This window comes from Halichoeres trimaculatus, unplaced genomic scaffold, assembly GCF_033239565.1.
Source record: "Halichoeres trimaculatus isolate MK-OKI-2021-1 unplaced genomic scaffold, fHalTri1.1 fHalTri1_scaffold_2, whole genome shotgun sequence".
Classification (NCBI taxonomy): domain Eukaryota; kingdom Metazoa; phylum Chordata; class Actinopteri; order Labriformes; family Labridae; genus Halichoeres; species Halichoeres trimaculatus.
This window is the reverse complement of record NW_027437180.1, coordinates 1,137,372-1,159,743: the sequence shown is the minus strand read 5'-3', so window position 1 is coordinate 1,159,743 and position 22,372 is coordinate 1,137,372.

Below are 22,372 nucleotides of genomic sequence, written 5' to 3'. Positions count from 1 at the left end.
CAATATTGTGCAGATCTACTACTCGTGCTTAGCTAAAGGGGGTGATTCAGATAGATGTGATGAAGAAAAAAGCATTTCAAACAGGAATAAAGATATCGCCTCAGCTTAGAAATAGAATGGACCTTCAGAAGTCAGCAGTGTGTACCAAATGTAACAAAGAGATCTGTAGCTTTATACATACTGTGTGGTCTTATGTGTATATACAGGACATTTTTGGGAAAATTGCTTCAAAGAGTGCTTTTTAACAAGGATTTGAGAATGGACCCTTGTATGCCTTCCGTTAGGGTTAAAATCAAGAACACCTATAATGAAAAACTGTGGAATGTTGACCTATGCTGCAAGAAAGTTTGTTACTTGAATGGATTTCAGAAAAGCCACCAACCCTCTAAGAATGGCACAAAGTTATATTTGCCCTACTTCCCATAGAGTATTTGACATATTGGTCCAAAACATTTCATCATATATGGACTCCGTTTCTTGATTATGTGGGACCGAGAATGTGTAAGGTATTCTGGCAGATACATCCTAGACTGAAGGGGGTTAGCCAAAAGAGAAGGAGAGGCTCTGTTGTCTGTATCAGTTCATTCCCCATTATGTATCTATGTTTATTGTATGTAAGTTTTGTCATGTTCATCTCTGCTGTGCCTGTATACAAGTTCGGGGGATTGTGTTGATTGGGTGGGAGAGAATAGAACAGAAAAGGATAGAATATCGAACTTTATTGTCATTGTAACAAGTACAAATTGAAATTGAAGTCACAGCAGCAATCAAGAAAACAAAAGTAAGAAAGTGCAAAAAAAATAGATGATGATGACAGCTTGTCCATCATTCGCCAGTTCAGCCAGCCTCCACCTCCACAGGGTCCAGGACTCAGCTTCTTCAGTCATGCTCCATCTCTGTCTCCTGTATCCTGTCTGCTCACAGCAGGTGAAGCTCTTCCAACATGGCCTTGGTGTCTGATGTTAGCTCCGTCAGCCATATCTGTGAATAACATGATGCTACTCTGCCCTCTGGTATTCCCTCTATTGCTGGGTTAGCATGGCTAGCTTGTCCATCGTATTGGAGATAGATCTTACGTATCCAATCACGATGGGTGGAAGGATAGGTCCATGTCGTCACGTCTTAGCTCACACCTGAGAACCAGCACTTCGTTCTCACCTCCTTCTCCGCACCTTGTGGGGAGACATCAGGCCTTACACCAGTTAGCATTAACATGCTACAGACTGCTAACAGCTGAGTTCACATGTAAACAATGTGGCCATGGTTACATGTAGGATCTCCAGACAAACACAGGAGCAAAAATAGTAAAAATATCACTGAAGCCACAAAAAGTTTGGTGACCATGACCAACAAATGAGCCATACAAAGAAATGATCTACTCCAAATACAAAAATTACGAAAAAGAGACGAGAAAAAAAAATGACAAGAAATGGACAAAAAAGAGAGAGCTGCTGCAAAAGGCAGCCATAGCCAACAGGGCGGCGCCTAGCTCTTTGTTTCTGACTGTATGATGATCCATAATAGGAATACTTGAGTCCAGATCAATGTGAGAGGACGACAAATGCCCACATAAAAGTTATGCGGGTGATTTAGTCAGTTATTATGTGAGTAAAGCAGGGTCACATGATCTGATGGCTACGCTGTTGTCTCCTTACAGCATGTTCTTAGATATATATATTTTTTTTAATTATAGACACAACACTGGTTTTAAATTTTTGCTTATTAATTGAACATGTTTAGAGGGATAACATTATATAATGCTCGTGAAGTTAAGTATAGATAAACTAAAACGTTAATTTAAAAGGTTTTTGTATATGTATCTCATGAGAGCAGGCACAGCGAACTACATATTTGAAACAATTCACATAGACTTTTACATGAAATGCAGCTCTTAGCAAACATAGATTATAGTATATATTTCCTTCAAAAGTCGCCTGATCTATAATGTAGGTTTTTTTAGTTCCTGGGTTATGTAGCTGTATATACGATGGTTTCTCCTCTATCAGTAGGAAGCCATAACAAGCAGTGCTTACTCGTGGCTAGCAGATAAAGCAACATCAATCGACTGCTTTGTATAAATTACACACAATTTCTACAGATTCTGCAAATGTTAACCCCAGATGAATCTTTGAGTACGCCATTTTTGTAACTCAACTTCTTCTCCTCTTTTTTTTTAGATAACGCACACATATGCCCGTCTGCGGTCACATATTCCGATGGTCACAGATTTCAGTGCAACACCGTTCAGACATCTAACTACATGTAATTGTTTATTTCATCCACTAGATGTCACAGTTGTGCCGTGTAGCAGCGCTGAAGGAACAGAAGTACAAGGGAAATTTTAGAAGACAATTCATGTGTTTTACTGTCTTCTTACAGTAAATAAATGCTGGAGGAACTGTGAATATGTCAGCTCCCTCCATGTGCCAATCGTCACACGTTTCACAGACCTTCAAAACATTTTATTGCTCCATTCATCCCTTGTGGCAAGTGTTTGCAAGTTTAAATGAAGGTAAACTACCGGGATAGATTACAGATAAACTGCAGTGCGCATGTTTTGTTTCAACATAAAGTTATCCTCTTTTTGCTCCTTTTAAGTTCTAGAGTTAATTTGATGAAAGAAAAAGAAGCATGGAGCTATATTTTTCTAGGAGGAACTAAAAATGTGAATTTCTTCAGAGGCTTCTAATCAAACTTTCTCAAGTCACACAAAAATTGCCCCTTGATGTGGACTATTTCCAGTTTGTTGTCAACCAGGAGATGCAACTTTTAAGAACATTGTCCAGCCAGGTTGAGATGCTGGAGAATATCACCCATGCTTTTACTGAGCTGTTAGCGCTGCACAAAGTCTGATCAATGAGACCAAGGAGTTGAAAATGCTGACATAGCACGATGCATGTTCACTATCAGGGGTGTGGCAGGGGCAGTTTCCTGTCAGGAAAGAGGGTGCACAATCAATAGTATTTATGCATTTATATATAATTTTTAGTAAAAAAATCACCTTTGGTAAAAAAAAAAAAAAAAAAAAAAAAAAAAAAAAAAAATGCACTGTGAGAATTTGAAGTGAATTGTACCAAGGATGGCTGTAATAAATGTGCAGTATAAGACTCTTCACAGCGTTGAAGATGAAGGTCTTCTAGATCCCTCTGATATTCTATGTCCAGCATGTTTTTCTTCTGCATCTGCAAAGGGACCTTGATGTCTCCAGGGTGGGTTGGGATAATCACTCCCTCAGAACAGAACAACAACTGTGGACAGTGGGACTCCTCCAGAATCTCACAGATACACTGAACTTGGCACTGGTACTAAGTAAGTACAATTTCCAGGAGCACCTTTTACTGTGTGTTGTAGTTCTGAGTAGCAATGCTCCAGGTATATCTCGAAAAAAAAGAGAATATCGTGAACAAGTTAGCTTGTTTGGTCACTCATTTCTAAATTGTAAATCTATTTATGGCACATAGAGTGAAATTTTTGAAGCGTTTATTTTCAAAAAAGTTGATTATTATGGCTCACAGATAATGAAACCCCCAAATTCAGTGTCTCAAAGGTTAGAATATTGTGGGAAAAGTTGATTATTGAAAAGTTATGATGTCACACACAAATCAGCTAATAAACTCCAAACTCCTGCAAAGGTTTGCTGAACCTGTAAATGGTCTTTCAGTCTGGGCCACAACCATGGTAAAGACTGCAAACTTGACAATGTCCAGACGACAGTTAATGGCACCCTCCATTCTATATGTACAGAAAAAATTGCATAGCCAACAATGGACTCCTTGTTGGAGATAGACTTAAGTATATCCACAGTTAAGGATTCCATCAGCTAGATCAGGCAGTTCAAAGCTCAACCTGAAAATAAAATGACCATGGCAAAAAAAATAATTATTTTAACAGTATTTCCTGACACAATATGCTCTATATCCTCTTATAGCTCATCATTTCTAGCACATCAAAGTTATACCTGGTCAATTAACCCTTGAAACTGTTCATCTGCTACTGCATCACTGTTGGGAATTATTGGATTTATATGGCCACTACCAAGGTAACTGTAGATACAAGGGCTGAAAAAGGCTGGGGTTGGGGCACCTTGAGCCAAACTTGCAGCTAAAATCTATCCTATGGTCCTATTCACAAAATAATTGCACAGTTGTATCACTTAAGTTAGAATACCTTACAAAAATGATCACAATACAAATAAAAACACACCTGTAGAGACCACAGTCAAAATCAGTCAGAGAATATTGTGGGCTTTTGTGAGATTGAGGTCCCTCAAAGAATCGACCTTTAATTCTAGTCACCATTTCAACAAAAAAAAAACAAAAACAAAAAAAAAACAAAGCATTTAATGTGGTGCTCAAACAAAAATAATTTGCATGTTTTTATAATTCTTATTTGTAACAGCAGTCAATACTGACTTTAGACAGGAAAAGACAGGAAGAGAAGAGAAACAAAGTTTGCAGCATAACATACTTCTCAAGAATAGAAATCCTTCAATAAGTGCATATCTTTTTTTAACAGATGAAAGTTTAAAATAGAATGGCCTTTTTTTTTTTCTTTTTTTTTAACCAATTCTCATTCAGTAGCTTAAAGGTCATAAAATTGAACCCCTTTAAGTGGCATGGTTCTTAGGAGAATCATGGGCAGGGACGCAGTTTTGTTAAGAAAAGCCAGAGCAATATGACTAAATAATTAAATCAACATCTAAGTCTTGATCTAATTTTCTGCTAGCTCTCTAAGAGACGGTGTAAGACTGAAAAAGTGTTGCTGGTGATTTATCAGTGAGAATTTTTTTTCGGAGGGCACCTGTGTCCACCCCTGTGTCTCCAAAGAAGGTGACTGCCAGTGTAGCAGTGGGAGAGTTTTTCTGCTGGCGTTACCACTGCAGAGGCCTCTCTCAAGGATGTTTGTTGAGATCTGGATACGGAACTGCTTTTCAACATCAACTCTTGGACAAATAGCTTCCAAGATATCATCAACACTGTCAAACAGTAAGCATAATCAGTAGATGTAAACTATTTGTGTTGAAAACAAATGCACAAGGATAACTTCATGTATTTACACACTAGATTTACTTTTTGATGACTTCTCCATTTTCCTGGCTCAAGGCATTTGCCTTACCCGTGTCAAGATCGCCTATTCCTCTACAAAAGTACAATAAGAATCTTGATTGAAAAGAATAGCAAAAATGGGTAATGTAAGTTACATCTTCAAGTAAAATAAACCCATATTATATGTAATGTCTTCAGATATTTATAAAGAGAAGCACGCATTTGCTTATTGTTCGACTTGGCTTTTAACTTGGGGGGAATTAACAACAGGTTTTCTATCATAGCAACTCGCACTCTTCTTCTGGCTATACCCCTGTATAAACAACTCACTAGCAACCTCTATTGGTAGTAGGCCGTAATAGCATCTCACTATATAACATTATCTATTACCTTTCCCCACACGTGTTTGCATGAAGTTGTAGGAACTCTGGGGTGAATTTGATGAAACATCGGAACTTCTGATGGAGATTAATAAATGATCAACCCTGAAGATTCCAGGCCGACTGGCATGTACAAACCGTTTGTCCTATTCATAAACTGTAAAAAGTGGCGTTATCTTCAGATTCTCAAGTTTCTTCACTTTGACATGTCTATAATATGACCCACAAATATCTGTGTTACAACAAAACTGACGGACAGTTAGAATATAAAATTAGTGTCACATTCACAAAGCAAAATCAAGTATACCAGAGCTACATTTACCACATTATCGTCTGTTGCAGACTGAGACTCCATGCACTCCTGAACATGAAGAGCCAAAATCTGCAAAGGAAGACTTACTTTGCACAATGGGCATTCCGCTATTGGCATGCTTCGAAATTCAATGGCATCTGGTGGTAGTGGAGTAAGGTCAAACTCATGTTGAATGCACAATAAAGAGAGAGTTCTTCCCTGACACTGTAACACTTGAGATTTGGGTCCCAGTATATCCACTTGTCACGGAGTGGATCAGAGACTCAAATGCAGGCCAACAGAGAGACACAGCAGACCAGAAAATTTGCAGGAAAGAGTTTATTAAACAACCAAAGTCAAGTCAAGTCAAACTTTATTTATATAGCACATTTTAAAACAACTGCAGTTGGCCAAAGTGCTGTACAGGCTTAAAATCAAGATCAACAAAAACACAATGGATAAATACCCACTATCAATGAAAACAAACATTAATAAGAATCATTTAAAACAGTGGGAAGGTAGAAGACACAATAACTAGTAGAGAAAAAAAAAGAACACACGGTAAATAAACACTGGCTGGAGAATAATACTAACTGAAGAAGTCAGGCAAAATAAGTAGCTACACAGGAGGCTACAAAACTAACTAAGGCTTTGCTGAAATTAACTCAAGGAAGATAAACAGAAAACACTTGCTCAGACTAAATGAGGCTGAGCTAGGAAACACACAACCCGCATGACAAAGGACACAACTAAATGGACGAAAAAACTTAACAGACCCAACCACACCACAGAGCTCACACTAGAGAGTTAGCTGACCCAGAGAGAGAGGGGAAACCTTAGTAGACAGCCTAAGAGAGGGGAGAGCTTTAAGGAAGGCAGGCTGAGGAGGTATGCAGCGAGGCAGGGGAGGCTTCAGAGTTGTATAATCAAGAAAATACAGGGCCCTGTTCTACGAAGCAAATTCAGTCTAGTGAGATAGCCTTGGAGCTACCTCGCTGAACTGAGCGCGGTAGCCGGCAATCTCGCTACACGGTTTTACGACGCTGGTTATCAACCTCATAAGTGGATCCAGCTAGGCAATGAGCGCGTGCACACATATGAGGCGGAGCCCGCTGCATCTGACCAATCGCGAACATGGAGCAGTCTGGAGCGTCAGAGCAGGCCGGAGAGAGAAGGACCGCATACTTCACACAGGAGGAGCAGGAGGTGATCATGAGGACGTATGACGAGCTGAAACATGTAATTAACCTTAAAGGCAGCACCGTCACCGCTGCTAAAGCACGGAAGGAGTGCTAGCAGAAAATTGCTGACAGTCTAAATGCGTAAGTGTAGTGGTGTAGTGCAAATAAAATATTTTGTGCCATTATCATCCTGAAATAGCACCGTTCACCATGCACTTTTACTGTAACATGCAACATATCTAATTTAGTTTTTACATGAATTTATTCATTTCTTCATTCTTCATTCATTCATATGTAGCCCACATGAGTCCTACATGAATTCCTGTCACAATTTTAATACGGGCAATAAAATATTGTCATGGAACAGAAGTGTTGGCATTGAAGATCTTATTACGGCAATGAGAGTTCTTCATTCCCTTTAACTACTTGTAGAAAGTGTCATATACTACCAACCCCTCCCTGGAAAACTGGTAACTTTCATAAAGGTGGTCATCAGAAAAAGAGAGTGGGTCGGGCTCCGATGTCCATGGAACCCTTTAAGAACGGACAAGCCATTTTTTCGTGAGGGCTCATTGGTCAGTGGGCGGGGTTTTAATAGTCCGCGAGTTCAATCTGGAACCTAACCTGCCCCGGAGCAGGTTAGCCGTTCAGCGTACGTTGCCATGGAGACTCGCCTCGCTGAGGAGTGATCCCGTGTCGTAGAACAGGGAATCCGAAACCTATCCTCAAAGCTACCTCGCTAGGCAGTAATCCTGCTTCGTAGAACAGGGCCCTGGTGAGTCAGGCAGAGTGGGTCCAGGATCTGAGGTACAGGAAACAGGGTGTTAAAATCCAGAGCGTAATATGCAAGAAAAGACTGAGTTTAAGCTTACTACTGACTGTGGTATACAAAGCTCCAGCTCACAGTAGCAGCTGCAGTCTGGTTTTATGGCAGAGGGAGGTGACTGCTGGTGAACCAGTCTGATGATTACCAATTGCCTGCACCTGCCTGCACTCCACACACCTCACTCATGCCCACCTGAGAAAAGTAAAAGAGGGAAGGAGGGGGGAAGGGAGAGGCTGCCACTAAGTAGGGCTGGTGGCCCTGGGTGCGTCTAAAAGCGATAAAGTTCCATCCTCCCTTCCTCCACTTGCGTCGTTCACCTGAGTCTTAGACCCTCCCACCAGAGATGCATGGGAAAGACACGAAGAAATTAAGAGAGGGGAGAGGATGGAGGAGATTTGTTTTTAGAGCAATGGGACATCCTCTCCTCCAGAGCGTCACATGAAGCGACGTGTTTCATTGATGACAGCATCAGCTGATCACCTCTGGATCATCTGTCAGTCAGCTCTAACAGCTGTTTGTGTGTCTGCACATGTGCGCTGTAACAACTCTGATAAAACATAAACAGTAACAGAGCTTTGTCTGTTCCTTAAACCAGTTTAAGAAACATGTTGCCATGAAAAAAACCTGCACTCTGTTTATTCTGTTTGCAGTTAAGAAGCTCGAGGATCACTTTACTGGTAAAATGCGTAATTGTTAGATTATTTATGAATAATTCAGCCTTTATCTAAATCGTGAACTCTGAAACTTAAGTTTATGGTGTTTCAGGAAGATATTATTTATTAGATTTCAGTATAAGTCATCCATTATATTGATTTGATGATGGTTGTGTTCAGTGTTTTGTGCTTTAAACTCACAGCAAACACTATTACCTGATTTATGATCAGCTTCTGAACAATCCTCTGTACCTGTCCTCAGCTCGCCTTTTCTCTCTCATTAAACTCTGTTGTGTTTGTGAAGTTTCATGTAGAGAAGTCTGAACCGCTGCAGCGTCCAATCAGAGAGTGATATTCCATATGGGGGTGTGTCAGTCAGTGAAAAGTTTCCTCGATCATAGCTCCTCTGATTAGTCTCCTCCATCCTCTCTCCTCCAAGTACAATTACTGCTTTGGGACAGTCTTCAAAATGGCGACTTAAGAAAGTACTTCCGGTGCTGCGGAGGAGATAGGATGGACGAAGTTAGGGCATTGAGACGCACCCCTTGACACCACTGGAATCAGGGGGAATCGTGATTGGTCTTCTTTCGCACTGACCACCTGGAAATATGACATATATATCGTATAATTAAAGTAGCGGTTGTTTCCAACATTTGAATCCAATTGGTGTTGCATTACCTGCAGACTTGCAGAGTAGCCATCCACTTGTAAGCCCCTTTATCTTGGGATGTTTGGTAAAACATGCACTTTTATTTTGAAATGCCTGACAGCGGTAACTGGAAGTGCAGTATGGATGTTTGAAACTTGGCATAAGTGGGTGTAGGTGAATCTGAGAGTGGCAATAATACAGTTAGCTGGTGGCTTTCAACTCCTGAATCACTGCGTGGGCCTGGATTCATTCGTTAGACAAGCAGTCACAACACATCTTAGGATAGTCATCTTGTAGTAGTGCACATAACTGAAAAAAAGTTACAGATTGGCCATATTTTTATGCCTAAAGAAGCTCAGGTTTGGTTAAATGGCATTAGGGATACACAACTATATTGGATGATATTAGTATTGGATGCTTGTGTCAGTTTTTACAACTGATATGTTGTCTAGAAAAATCTGCATCGATGAGCTGTATATTTTGGTGATATCAGCAAAAAAGTTAATATAGTTGTAGGGTGGACCAACAGACTTATGTTGTAATTTTTTGCACATTAGGTCTGTTTTAAGAACAGACATTTGCATATTTCTTCATCATAAAATCTTAAATTTTACCTACAGGTTTTGAAACTGCAGTTAAATATCAGTACTATGGTAGGTATCAGCTAAAATAAAATTAAGTGCACCCCTTAATGACATTTTCAAACATGAAACAGGACATGTTGGCATGCCTTTTTCCAAGACCAGCCTGGGCAAGGTCAAACTCTTCAGAAGAGGTTGGGGTTGTCTCCGGATTCAGGTTTAACAGTTATCCATAGACTCCAAATTTTTAGATGCTGTGCCATAGGTTTTCAAACTCTGTATCTTTCGCTTTCCAGAACAAGATTTCCTGTGAAAAAAAGGGAGAGATCTGATTTTGAAATATAAAATCTGAATTTGAATTATAAAAATACTATTACCATACCATACTAAAAATACGAAAAAATAATTTAAAAGATGAGCATAAAGTTGCATATAAAACATTAGTTACTCAAATCACACACACACACACACACACACACACACACACACACACACACACACACACGCACACAGATAACCTGGGCCCATATTCAGCAAGGTTCTCAGAGTCCTCTCAGAGAGCTCCTAACTAAGCCTAAAATTCCTAGCAAGGAGTCTTAGCTTAAGAGTGATTCAGGAGGGTTCTGAGAGCAACTCTGAGCAAGGAGGAGACAGAAACTTTTATCTTAGGTTGTGTCCGAAATCATTCACTCATTCTCTACTCACTATATAGTGAATTATAATTAATTATTATAACTATATATTATCCAATTATAACTAATTGGAATATAGACCACTACATCAGCTAAATTAAAACAACATTTCTGACACTACTCACTCGCTCACCAGCCGCTAACATGGATTAATTACACTTGCGTTGGTCATGGACGGCTGGGGATTTACAGTTATTATTTTTCTCAAACACTGCAAAACATTTTTTACTTCAGTGATAACTAAAGTTATACTTGGCGTATTTTCCGCAACAGCCAAATATAATAGAATAACTTATTACACATTAAGTTGTGAGACGCGTTCGTCCAAAAGTTAAACAGAGAGCCTAGTAGGGATGGGTACCTTTCACATTTCAAATAATACGGTACCGATGCCCTGGCAATCGGTTTCCGTACTCAGTGGTACCAATTTCCGGTACTTTTTTTTGTTCATGTGGTAAAAAATATCAATTTAATAAAACTTAATAGTAATAAAATCTCTAATTATTTCATTTAAAATATTTATTTTTCAATATAAAACCTTGCAATGCTGTGTTCATGTCCAGTATGGAAAATCGCCTACTCTTCTAGTCCCTCACAGTCACAATGATGTTTTTAGGTACCTAAACATGGTACCTTTTAAATTTTATGTGAATTGGTACCTGGTAGTTTTGGCAGAATTCAGTCGGTACCAGTAAAAGTACCTTATTAGGTACCCATCCCTAGAGCTTAATGTTTTTTTCATGTTATCAGTAATCACTAATCATGTAATCAGCCATTCCTTCAGTTTGAACTCATGATGGTATACATTGCTAATGTACCCAGACATAAACATCGACCCGGATAACTGTTTTTATGGCAATAAATCGATGAAGTGCAACTACTATACGGAACATCATTATAATACAAGAATTAACACAGACAACAAGCTGAAAATTATTCATTTTAACAGCAGGAGCTTCTACACCAACTTCAATCAAATAAAGGAATACCTAATGGAATTCAAGAGCCCTTTTAACATTATTGCAATAACAGAAACGTGGATCAACGAAGAAAAAGGCATGGACTTTGAACTAGAAGGATATAACCTTTTTTGTATGAACAGAGAAAACAAAGTTGGGGGGGGGTCGCACTGTTCATAGCTGAAAACATCAAATTCAGAGTGTTGAAGGAAATAGCTGTAGTAGTTGACAACATATTAGAATGCATTACGGTTGAAATCCATCCAAAGAAAAATTGTAATATTATTATTTGTTGTATTTACAGAGCACCAAGTTCGAATCTGAACAGCTTCATCACATATGCTGGAGATCTTTTCTCAGAAATTGGGCAGAACAAAGGTTTAATCTGTGGTATTACTAACATTGACTTACTAAACCCAAATAAACTCTAGCTACAAGGAGAAACCAGGTGCAGCGGTTCCATCAACATATTTAAGAAAAAAAAAAAGTCAAAATGACCTTTAACGGATATGAAAATAATAATAGCTAAGTGTGTATCATCCAAAATTGTCAAGACTGAAGAATGCTGAAACGTAAATATGTGGGTTTGTTTGGTCTGTAAGACAGCAGGAAGGACAAAATGTTCCAAAACAATGACTGTGAATGAAGTGATGTTGTAAGACAAGTGATGGACATTAACGATCATATATGGACACTAAAAGACAATCAAGAATTATGTCATACATCTATAAATGGAATCAACATTCATAATAATCTGATGATATGTGAAAAAGAGGAGACTAAATATTGAGGAAATGGGGACGGGACTAAATAAGCTCTGCTTCTCCCATCTTCCCTTTCCGACATGTACGATGTGATCATCTATTGAAAATGTGTGATATTGTGTAAGCGTGCTGACATGATCGAATTAAAATCAAAAATCAAATCAAAAATCAAATCAAATCAAGTAGTGAGCATCTCGAATACACTACTTTACAAAATGCATTGTGGTAGACATCGAGTGGACTATATAGTGAATGACCATGCCTACTCAGATTTCGGACAGCACTACAAAATGACGTATTCACTATATAGTGCACTAGTGAATAAGGAGTGATTTCTGACACAGCCTTAGTGAGGACACAGCCTTATGGTGCGGCCACACCGCAAATTTGCGGCGGGATTACATACAAAGTCAATGCAAAGACGCGTTTAGCCGCCGATTAGCCTCAGGCGGCGCGTTTTGCGCGTTTTGCGCGTTTTGCGCGTTTTGCGCGTTTTGCGCGTTTTGCGCGTTTGGCGCGGCGTGTTTGGAGCGTTCACGCGTTTGGGCGGTAGACGCGAATTCGCTCGAGTTCAAAATATTCCCCCACGACGTCATTGTTTTGACGACGTTGGGGGAAAACTGCCGCCTGCTCCGGCTCCAACTCCGCCGGAGGATGGAGGAGAAAACAATCTGTGCAGTGTGTCATCATCCAGAGTTATACGATACGACGTGTGTACTCTACAGAGACCGGAAAAACAGGAGCAGGCTTGGTTGAAAGTCTCTGAGGAGACAGGTTTTGAATGTAAGTTCTGAAAACATTCGCTCCCAGCTGGATTTGCCTGCACGGGCTATCACTGAGTAGAGGTCAACCGATATGGGTTTTTTGGGGGCCGATGCCGATACCGATGCTTTCCAAATTTGGGCAGCCGATGACGATATGCATAGCTGATTTTTCCAATTTGATATTCAGGCTGATTGGTAAATAAATATATATTTATCACATTTTTGTGAAACGCAGCAATTTCTGAGCAACTAAAAGAAATCTATTACAACAAGTCATGTCCAGTCCTCTGAACATTTATTCAGCTTTCAAAACAGTGAAATATTTTGTCTGAGTAAACACACAATGTAACAAGCAGTAGTAAACATTCACATTCCTCTTAAAATGTCAAAAAAGAAATTTAAACTTATTGATATAATTTGAACAAAAGTGTGTAATGTATCCAAGTGGTTCCACAAGTTTGAGGTACTCATCTTTTTTGTGCCTGATCAAAAATTGCGTCATTTAATACAATGGATCAAAAATCGGCTTTTTAAAAGAAAATACGGCCGATGGCCAATAGAGACAAATGTCCAAATATCGGCCCAATATATCGGCCGGCCGATATATCGGTCTACCTCTATCACTGAGTCCAAATGTGTTTTCCTCAGCTGAGTTTTGAGCCTGATATAGAGGAGGAAAGAGCAGGGCAGGGGCAGAGCCAGGGCAAAGATGGAAGTTCTCTGTGCTCCTCTCTTTCCTCCACCCCTTCATTATCCCCAGGGAGACCTCCAGGAACATGGGTCGGGGGTTCGGGTGGTCGGGGGTTTGAGGGGTCGGAGGTTCGGGGGATCGAGGATGAGATCTCAGGGAACAGCCAAGCAGGGCTGGTGGATTACCAGGGAGAGGCAGCAGGCATTGATTGTGATCTCCAAAGCTTTCACACACTCTCCTGTCATGCTTTGAAAACCACAGCTCATTGTTTTTCAGCTGCTCTTTTGGACTTTCGGTCTTTAAATGAACGAGCTCTCTACTCTGCATGCGCTGTACCGCGCTAACGCGCGTTTGCCCCTCAGCTTGTCAAAAAAGTCCAGCGGCGAGACTCGGGCGTTCACGCAGCACGTGACAGGCGATTCGCGTGAGTAAATTCGCGTGTTCGTGTTTGGTGTGGCCGCGGCATTAGTGAGGCCGTGTGGTTGACACTGTTGCTAGGTATGACACAGTCTCCTGGAAGCTGTGATTGGCTGGTACGAGGAGAGGAAAGGATGGGGGGGGGGGGGGGGGGGGGGGGTAATTGTGACATTCATTTTATATCATGCCAATAAAACTCAGCCAAATTAATAGTGACACAGCTTTCAATATGTTTGAACATACCTCATTCACACACCGATTATATTAGGGCTGTCATTTTAACACATTAATTAGATTAATTAATTACACCGCAAATTAACGCGTCATAAAAATTAACGCAGATTAATCTGGATCCCAAACCTGCGAAGCTTTCAAAGACGCACTTATTTTCAAATGTCTGGCATTTACAAACCGTTTGTCCTACATGAAAAAAGTGGTGTTCTCGTCAGATTTTCAAATTTCCGACGGTCCCTGAAATGTATCACACCTGACATCAGCAACTTTGAACCGGGGTGAAGAGAGATCGCTGTTAAGGAGACTGCCGTCTACATCTCGTTTACTCACACGTCCTTATTGACAATCTACAGAAAATCTACCGTTTGCTCTAGCTCAATTCTGAAAAAAAAAAAAACAGCTAATTTTACACTCTTTACTGCATCAAACAAGCCCTGAATGATCGATAAATGTCTTGCATTTAAATCTAAAGAATTCTTTGAAAATTTGCTTCCATCTTCCTGGTGTCATGTTTCAGCTTGGGGCTGCTCTGCACCAATGAGCAACAGTTTGTGTTTTCAGAGCATGTAAAACTGAAAATACTTCACTTTTCTTTGATCCAAGACTTGAAAAAAGTGTTTTGTACATAGTTCCTCACAGTTTTTAGCCTTTAGCCCTGGTTCTCCTGACCTCATAGAAGTATAGAAGTTCATATTGCAGTGAAAATTGAGTCCACATCGAGTAAAAATGTGAACAGAAGCTAAAACGTCCTAAAAATCAAATCAGCTTACCTTAGGTGCAGGACTGTGTAGATTTTGTAAAGATAGAACCATAAAACTTTTTACATGTGTTCCTTATGCCTCAGGGTACCTAAAAATGTGTTGTTTATATTCCCACCTTATTTTAAATGTTTTTTAATGTCTTTTAATGAGAGATTAAAATGCGATTAATTAGATTAATTAATTACAAATCCTGTAATTAATTAGATAATTTTTTTTAATCGCCTGACAGCACTAGATTATATTGATATGTCTATTGATCTGTTTACTGCCCATGCTGGTCATGTTACTACTCAATAGCTGTGTCCCAATTCAGGGGCTGCAGCCTACGGAGGCTGGATTTGTAGACCGATTACGTCACAGCGGTGCGTCGGAGGCTGTCCCAATACGGAGACTCCTCCAAATGCGGCCAACGAATCCGTCCTCCGTTTCGGGGGCCGCAAAGGACGGATTCGGTGAATCCTTCATAGCCTCACATATCCCAAGATTCATTGCGCATGAATGCCGAACATGATGGACACGGCTGAACTCCAAAAGGAGTCCTGATTTATACAGATATGAAGGATTTCTGGCAACAACTATGTGATTGTGTTTCTAAAACGTGAAAGAATATTTTGTTTTTCTGTGTGAAAATGTGTTGTTTGGGCTCTTTTCAAGTAATATACTGTGGAAAAACAGTTCTTTATGAATCTTCTCATTATTTTATAAAAATATGTCCATAAATGTGAATTCTCTTGGGAAAAAAACTTACTTGGATTTATTTTATTTATTTATTTATGTATTTTTTACAGGGAATTCACAAAAGACATTAAATCATTTCAGCAGCTTTTATTTTATACTTATGTATTTATCATCCCCCCAGCACTTGATCAAATGTTGAAAATGTACGTTGTTGCCTTACTCTCATTTAAATGGTGGTTCTATACTCTATCAATAGGGATAATAATAATACAAATGATATAATGATAAAAATGATGATAATAATAATGATAATAATAATAAAAACGCAAAGTAATAAAAAGATAGTAAAAATCATCCTGTTTAAATGTGAGGTTTTGGTTTACGTGTGTTTAAAAGTAATGTAAGCCTGACAGGTGAGGGCGGTGCTGTGTGACGTCGAGGGTGACAAACAGGAAATGCTTCGTAGACCAGACCGTCTCAATTCAGTTCGGCCTTTGCGGTCTTCGCAGGCTATAAAGGGCGGGTCCTCCGAAGGCTACAGCCTCCGTAGGCTGCAGCCCCTGAATTGGGACACAGCTAATGTGTTTGGTCTTCATGGTGGACTCAGACTCAGCTGTCAGTGTAATGCACTAAGAGATGTTTTATTTACAACATCTGTAAACACAATAGACAGACAGTCATGTTTCATTCGGAAAACCATGTGGCTGTGCAGACTGCCTGCTACGATTTAACTGCGCTGCCTTCCTGCAAATCACAGGGGACAGTAGCAGTTGTTGACCTGCCCTCGCTACTGACACCTACTGGCCAGAACGAATATAGCATTGCAGGTACTTAAACCTAAGCAGGTGACTCTTAAGGCACATTTAAAAGACATTTAAACATAAAAAAATCATAATGAGGGGGGCACTAATGTCATAACTGATAATGATCTGAGTCTCGATATCCAGGGCGCCACACCAGCACTTCCTGTGATTGCTGGCGTCCTTTTAAAAAGCAGTTTGATTTGGCAGAACGACCAAACCAACGACATGGATAAAAAAAAAGAACTAGACAGAAGAGCCTGCTGTTGGTGTTGCCCTCCTAACTTCACAGTTAGTGGGCAAGTGGTGTTTGGTCTCTCAACGTGTGTTGATTTGCTGTGACAAAGAAGAAAGAGGCACACACGTTGAGCTGATGTTATCTTTACCGCAGGAAGATTTATTCTTCTTCTTCAGGTATCATCAACTAAGCATTAACAAAAAACAGGTTGCTTCAGTTTCATTCACAATCACATGGCCTAGACTAAATTCAGTCAAAACTATTTAAATCATGACAAGTCTCTCTTTTTTTTTAAACACATTCCGTATAAAATAAACTTCAGTCCTTTTTGTGACATGTAATGATAAAATAAAATAATATATATGTATATGAATTGATTATAAAACATTTTTTTAACATGAAACCTTATAATCTAACATGAACACATGAATTTCAATTCACATTTAAATCAATCTGTATCTTTTACTGTTGTTTCCTTCTGTTGTTTCTGTTTCTTCACTTTACACTCGCATTTTCTATAAATCAAATGCACCTTTTTACCTTTGACCTTTAAACAACAGACACAATAAAAGGGTGTCATGCCCCTAAAATGGCGCCCTATTATCACTTAACTCTCACATAGGCAGCCTGACAAATTCACTAATCACTACAAAGTAACTTTTCTGGTCTTGGCCTTGAAACACACAAAACATCAATTAACTGTCTTTATTTACCAGAAAATAACAATGCAGGAGAGCTATCTCTAAATGAATACTGAATTTGGAACAAAAATAAATCGTTTTTTATGTGCGTTTACTTGTTTTTCATTTGTTCTGGGGTTTAGCTTTCCCCACAAATACTACTCCACAGTCCAAGTCCGCTAGCATTAGCATCTGTTAGCACGCAGCCTCGAGTCACCGTTTATACACATTTTATCTTGAAAATCGTTTCGGTTCATCATGTACGCATACAGTCTGATAAGTAGTGTATTCTGCTGTCAGGGACTGCATTCTACAAACAATTAGAAGTGTTTTTTACTGACCTGTGACAAAGGAGAAAGAGGCACACACGTTGAGCTGATGTTATCTTTATCGCAGGAAGATTTATTCTTCCTCAGTGCGCGCACACTTCTCTCTATCACCAGCGCAATGCGCCATCTAGCGTCTGGATGTGGAATAGCACTACAGAACTGAAACTGCACTAAAACCAAGAGTGATAAAATTAGGAAAACAAAAAGAAAAAGAAATAAAAATACAAAAAAAATGTATGGGGGGGCTGATTTATCTGTATCTTTAACTTTCATTTATTTATGTCCTATTTTCTTTCTTGACAAGTGTTTTCACCTCTCTACATTGGCATGGCTCATGGAGAAGAATAAAAGAGTACTGAGAGGGAACTTGGATCCCAGGATCACGGCACGAGGGAAGAGGCAGACTTGGGAGCGCATCGCCCAACAAAACAATGTGTCGCTCCTGCTCCTCCTTCTTAAACAGTTTTGTGGGCTACCACTCAGGGTATAACATTGGTGTCTTTGATAACTTCATGAATGTAAAAGAATTTAATGTGCTCATTAACTGGACTGTTTAGGGGATGGATCAGCAGATAAACAGCTGTCTCAGGTGGCAGAAACTGTGTTCAGCGTGTTGGGAAAGTCCGACATCAGTATCTGTGTTAAGTCTTAAGGCTGATTTATGCTTGGCGCATCCACAGGGTCCGCGCAGCTTCATGCAGAAGAATGACGTCATTTTCACACCTACGTCCTGCGCACAGTCCCTTTCACGTGGAAAATTTATGCCCGCGCACACTTGAAAATTTCTAACCTGCCTGACGGAGCTGTGCGGACAAGATGGCGGAAGAAAGGGATCTCCTAGTGGTGGAAGTGCAGAAATATAGCGATCTCACTATCTCTCTTTACACAGAGATCACCGTGAAAACCAAGTGGTAAATAATTCATGGCGTGAAATTGCGGCCACTCTTGGCAGAGAAGAGGAGGAAGAGTTAGAAGAACCTGGAAAAATCTCTGAGACAAATAATGTGATGTAAACAAACGCAAACTTTTTTGACTCTCGTTCAGTACTCTGGTAGACATGCGTTTGTGATACACTGCCCCATGCAGTTTAGGGATGGACACCAAAGGGCGCTGCGCGGGAAGTTGAAAAGCATTAAAGCCTCATGTGTTCTCTCGCGCAGATCTCGTGAGTCTCATTTCCGTGCGTAACGTTTGTACGGAAAGCATTACACAGCCTTGAGGCTTGTTAAATGTCCTCCTCCCTCTTCCTAACAGTTTTCCACCTTATGAGCTCTATTAAGGCTTAAGATGCTATAACTTTTTTTTTTACTAAGGGGAAATTCTAAGACAAATCAACTGAACAACTGAAGGCTGAAGTTACAACTGTACACTAAAGGGGCTGCAACGTTAACAGCTGCTAATAGCATTTGGCTAGTTCATGGTAACCATGCACCTTCTTAATGCATTTGCACATAAAAACGAAATTTAAAATAGTTTTCACAGCACCTCTTCAAAGAATAGCATTTCTTACCTGTGTGTCTGAACCAACAGGTTGCCCCAGTAAAAGAGAGGCCATTGTTCCCCGCGTAGCAGCTCTGCGCTGTGTTGCTCATTCAATACAAAAGCTCAACAAAAGATTGTTTTATTTTTTTAAATCAGGATCAAAATAAAAAAGAATGTTTTTTTTTTTTTTAATTTACAAAACTTTTGGGCCTTGACTCAGCTCCATACATTTGGTTATAATCTCTACTTCATGCAAAGCAAATCTGTTGTGCAGTCTATGAAAACTACAGAAGCAGATTAGGGCCATTTGGGATGGAGAAAATAATTTTGGGCAGGTCGAGATCATTGCTGCATTCCATTTATACTCGGAGCTGGAAGTTGGGAGTGGGGTGTCATCTCCAAAATTCCGCGTTCCAGTTGCTAAGTCGGAAAAATTTGGCATAACAGCAGTATTTCTGTATATAAACATTGAATTATACTATGTATACAAAGCTGCTTAATTGCAACAAACACTAGTAAGAAATTCTAAAATAAAAAGAAAAGAATATAATAGAAGCTTATTTACATTGTACAACTGAACTCAGAATTTCCTACTGGGAACTCGGGGTTGGTGTGGGTGCTCCAACTTACAAGTCGGAAATTCCAACCTCGGGAGCTGTTCCTGTTGGGCGTACCCACCTGGAACTCGCAAATTCTGACTTCCGAATACAAATGGAATGCAGCATAACGTCAAAATAATGAGAATAAAATTGAAATTTCAAGATCAAAGTGGAAATGATTCGAATAAAGTTGGAAAACAAATTCAAGATTAAATTTGAAATGACAGGAATAAAGTTGAAATGTCAAGAATACAATCAAAAAATAATTTGAGATCTAAGTCGAAAGGACGAGAAATTAACTCAAAATAACCAGCTCGGTACCGGTAGTACGCCAGGTGCAGTCAGCTCCTCAACAGTCACAGACACGACTGAAAGTAGTAACAGCTGCCATACAGGAGCCTAAATGACAATCTTCAGAATCTGTGTATGTGTGACAGGGTCGGTCTTTTACATTTTTATTGCATGCTGTGTTTTATGAAGTGTGTGGGTAGGGAATGACTTTTCTGACTGGCCCTGAAGTATCCCCCCTAAAACCAGCTCATTGGAGACCAGTGGGCACGACTTCAGGACAGACACCTAAAAAGAGCAGCAGATAGCAGAGAGGGACGACAGCAGGAACGCAGCAAAGCACAAGAAGCAACCCTGAAAAGACCCGATTGCTCAGGAAGAAGAAGCAGCGGCAGGTTGTGGGCCTTTACGGTTTCCTGTGAAGAGAAGGAGGCTGATGTTGGGGAGTCACCGTGGAGTTGCCAAGGGGACCGTTGCTGTGAGGCACTGGCATTGGCTTTCAGGGGAAACAACACTGGATGCACCTCTCTCTGAGTTAAGTACCCTCACAGGACCTTTTTATATTGAACCTTGGACATGATTTTAATTGGGTCAAGGAACTTTTTTAACACTAAACACCAGTTTTATTCTTTTTTCTCTGTGGGTTTTAAGTGTTTTAAGGGGTTTTAAGATCCTTTAGGGAGCTGTTCTTTTATGCTGGTTCGTTTTTAGGATTTTACTCAGACACTTCTTTCTAGACCTGCAACCTATCACAGAGCCATAGTGTGTGTGTGTTTTTTTGTCAAATATTTTCATTAGATTTTTTGTTATTGATGTGTGTACAGGAAAGAAAAAGACATTTTAGGTACACAAAGCAGAACAATTTCGGATCAAAAACATTATATTCATTCACACTTATTCACACTACAAGAACTAATAGACAAGACAACACACTCAATGGACATGGGGTATCAACAAGTGGACAAGTGGTATCGCAGGAATGAAGGGGAAGGGAAAGACAAGAAAAAGAAAGAAAAAGAGGAAAGGAGAAATATGCATTTAAGTATGTAATCATATTCAAATAATGAAAGTAAATAAATAAATAAGAACATAAATAAATAATTAAAAATACAAAATCAGCAAGTCAGTAGTTCATAGGTTTTCAGCCAAAAACTACTAAAGAAACATTTTGAAAACTTCCAGAATAAATGTCTGGATTTTATTAGCAAATTTAAATTGCAATTTTTGAACATAACTTAAAATTATATTAACATACACAATACAAACTTATTAATAATCTCTTAACTGAATGCAAAAAAAAAAAAAAAAAAAAAAGAACATTTGTCTTAAGACCACTCAACATTGTCTGTCTTATAAATAAATTAAATATAACTGAAAAAACGTCTTAGTCAGAGAATAACAAAAATAAATAAAAATGGAGCCTTCCTTCTGGTAAAACACTACTGCTTTTGTCCACAAGCACAGCCAAACTCATAGACAGCACCGCTCCTAAAACTGCATTAATCATCCAAAAACTCGTGTTTTTCACCAATATTTCATCATAGTCCGCTCCGGGTTAGATATCGATGGTCTGCTGAAGTCTGTGTCACTCCAGACAGCGCTGTGTGGCTGTACTGACCTCTGAACTGACGAAGACTTTGTTTACGCTTGCCTCTCAAAGAAAGGAGTCGGCTCTACAGAGAGTACTGCGCATGCGCAGTATGCTAACTCTGATGCAGGTCGGACTTTCAGTATCAAATTTAGTGGTACATGTTCCCCACCTCCACAACATTGACGTCTTTTCACATTACTTACAGTGGCTGCTGCTGGCCGAAAAAAACTTCTAATATCCCCCCTTGTCGAAGGAGGTGGCATGTTGTCGAGTCGACACGTATTTCTGTCGGGACTGAGTGAGTGTGTGTGTGCGTGTGTGTGTGTGTGTGTGTCGGGGGTGGAGTCATTAGCCAATCTAACGTGCGTTTGAGGAAAAAAATTGGACCGGCACATTCAGCGAGTGAAAAGGGGTAAATTTAAGTCTGAACATTATGAAAATAGTTCACTTAATAACGGTAGGGTCAATTCTATCCTTACAACATATGGAAAGACAATCTAAATTCCCTATATAACTGAACTCATTATATTATGCAAAAAGTTGCTTAAAATTTGGTGGGGACAATTTGTGCCTCCTGAAAAGTTGGTAGTGTTATGTCCCTACCATCCCTATGCAAACCTACGCCCTTGTTTACACCTGTTGCAGGAGTCGGCTCTATTTGGATAGATTTTGGCTAGTCTCACATTAGTGAAGTGTCTCCTGCGTAAAATCTTACATTGTAGAAGTTGGTGTCTGGCGCACATAGAAGAAGTATGAGCAAGGTTAAGTATGTGGTTCCATCGTTCGTCGGAGATTGTG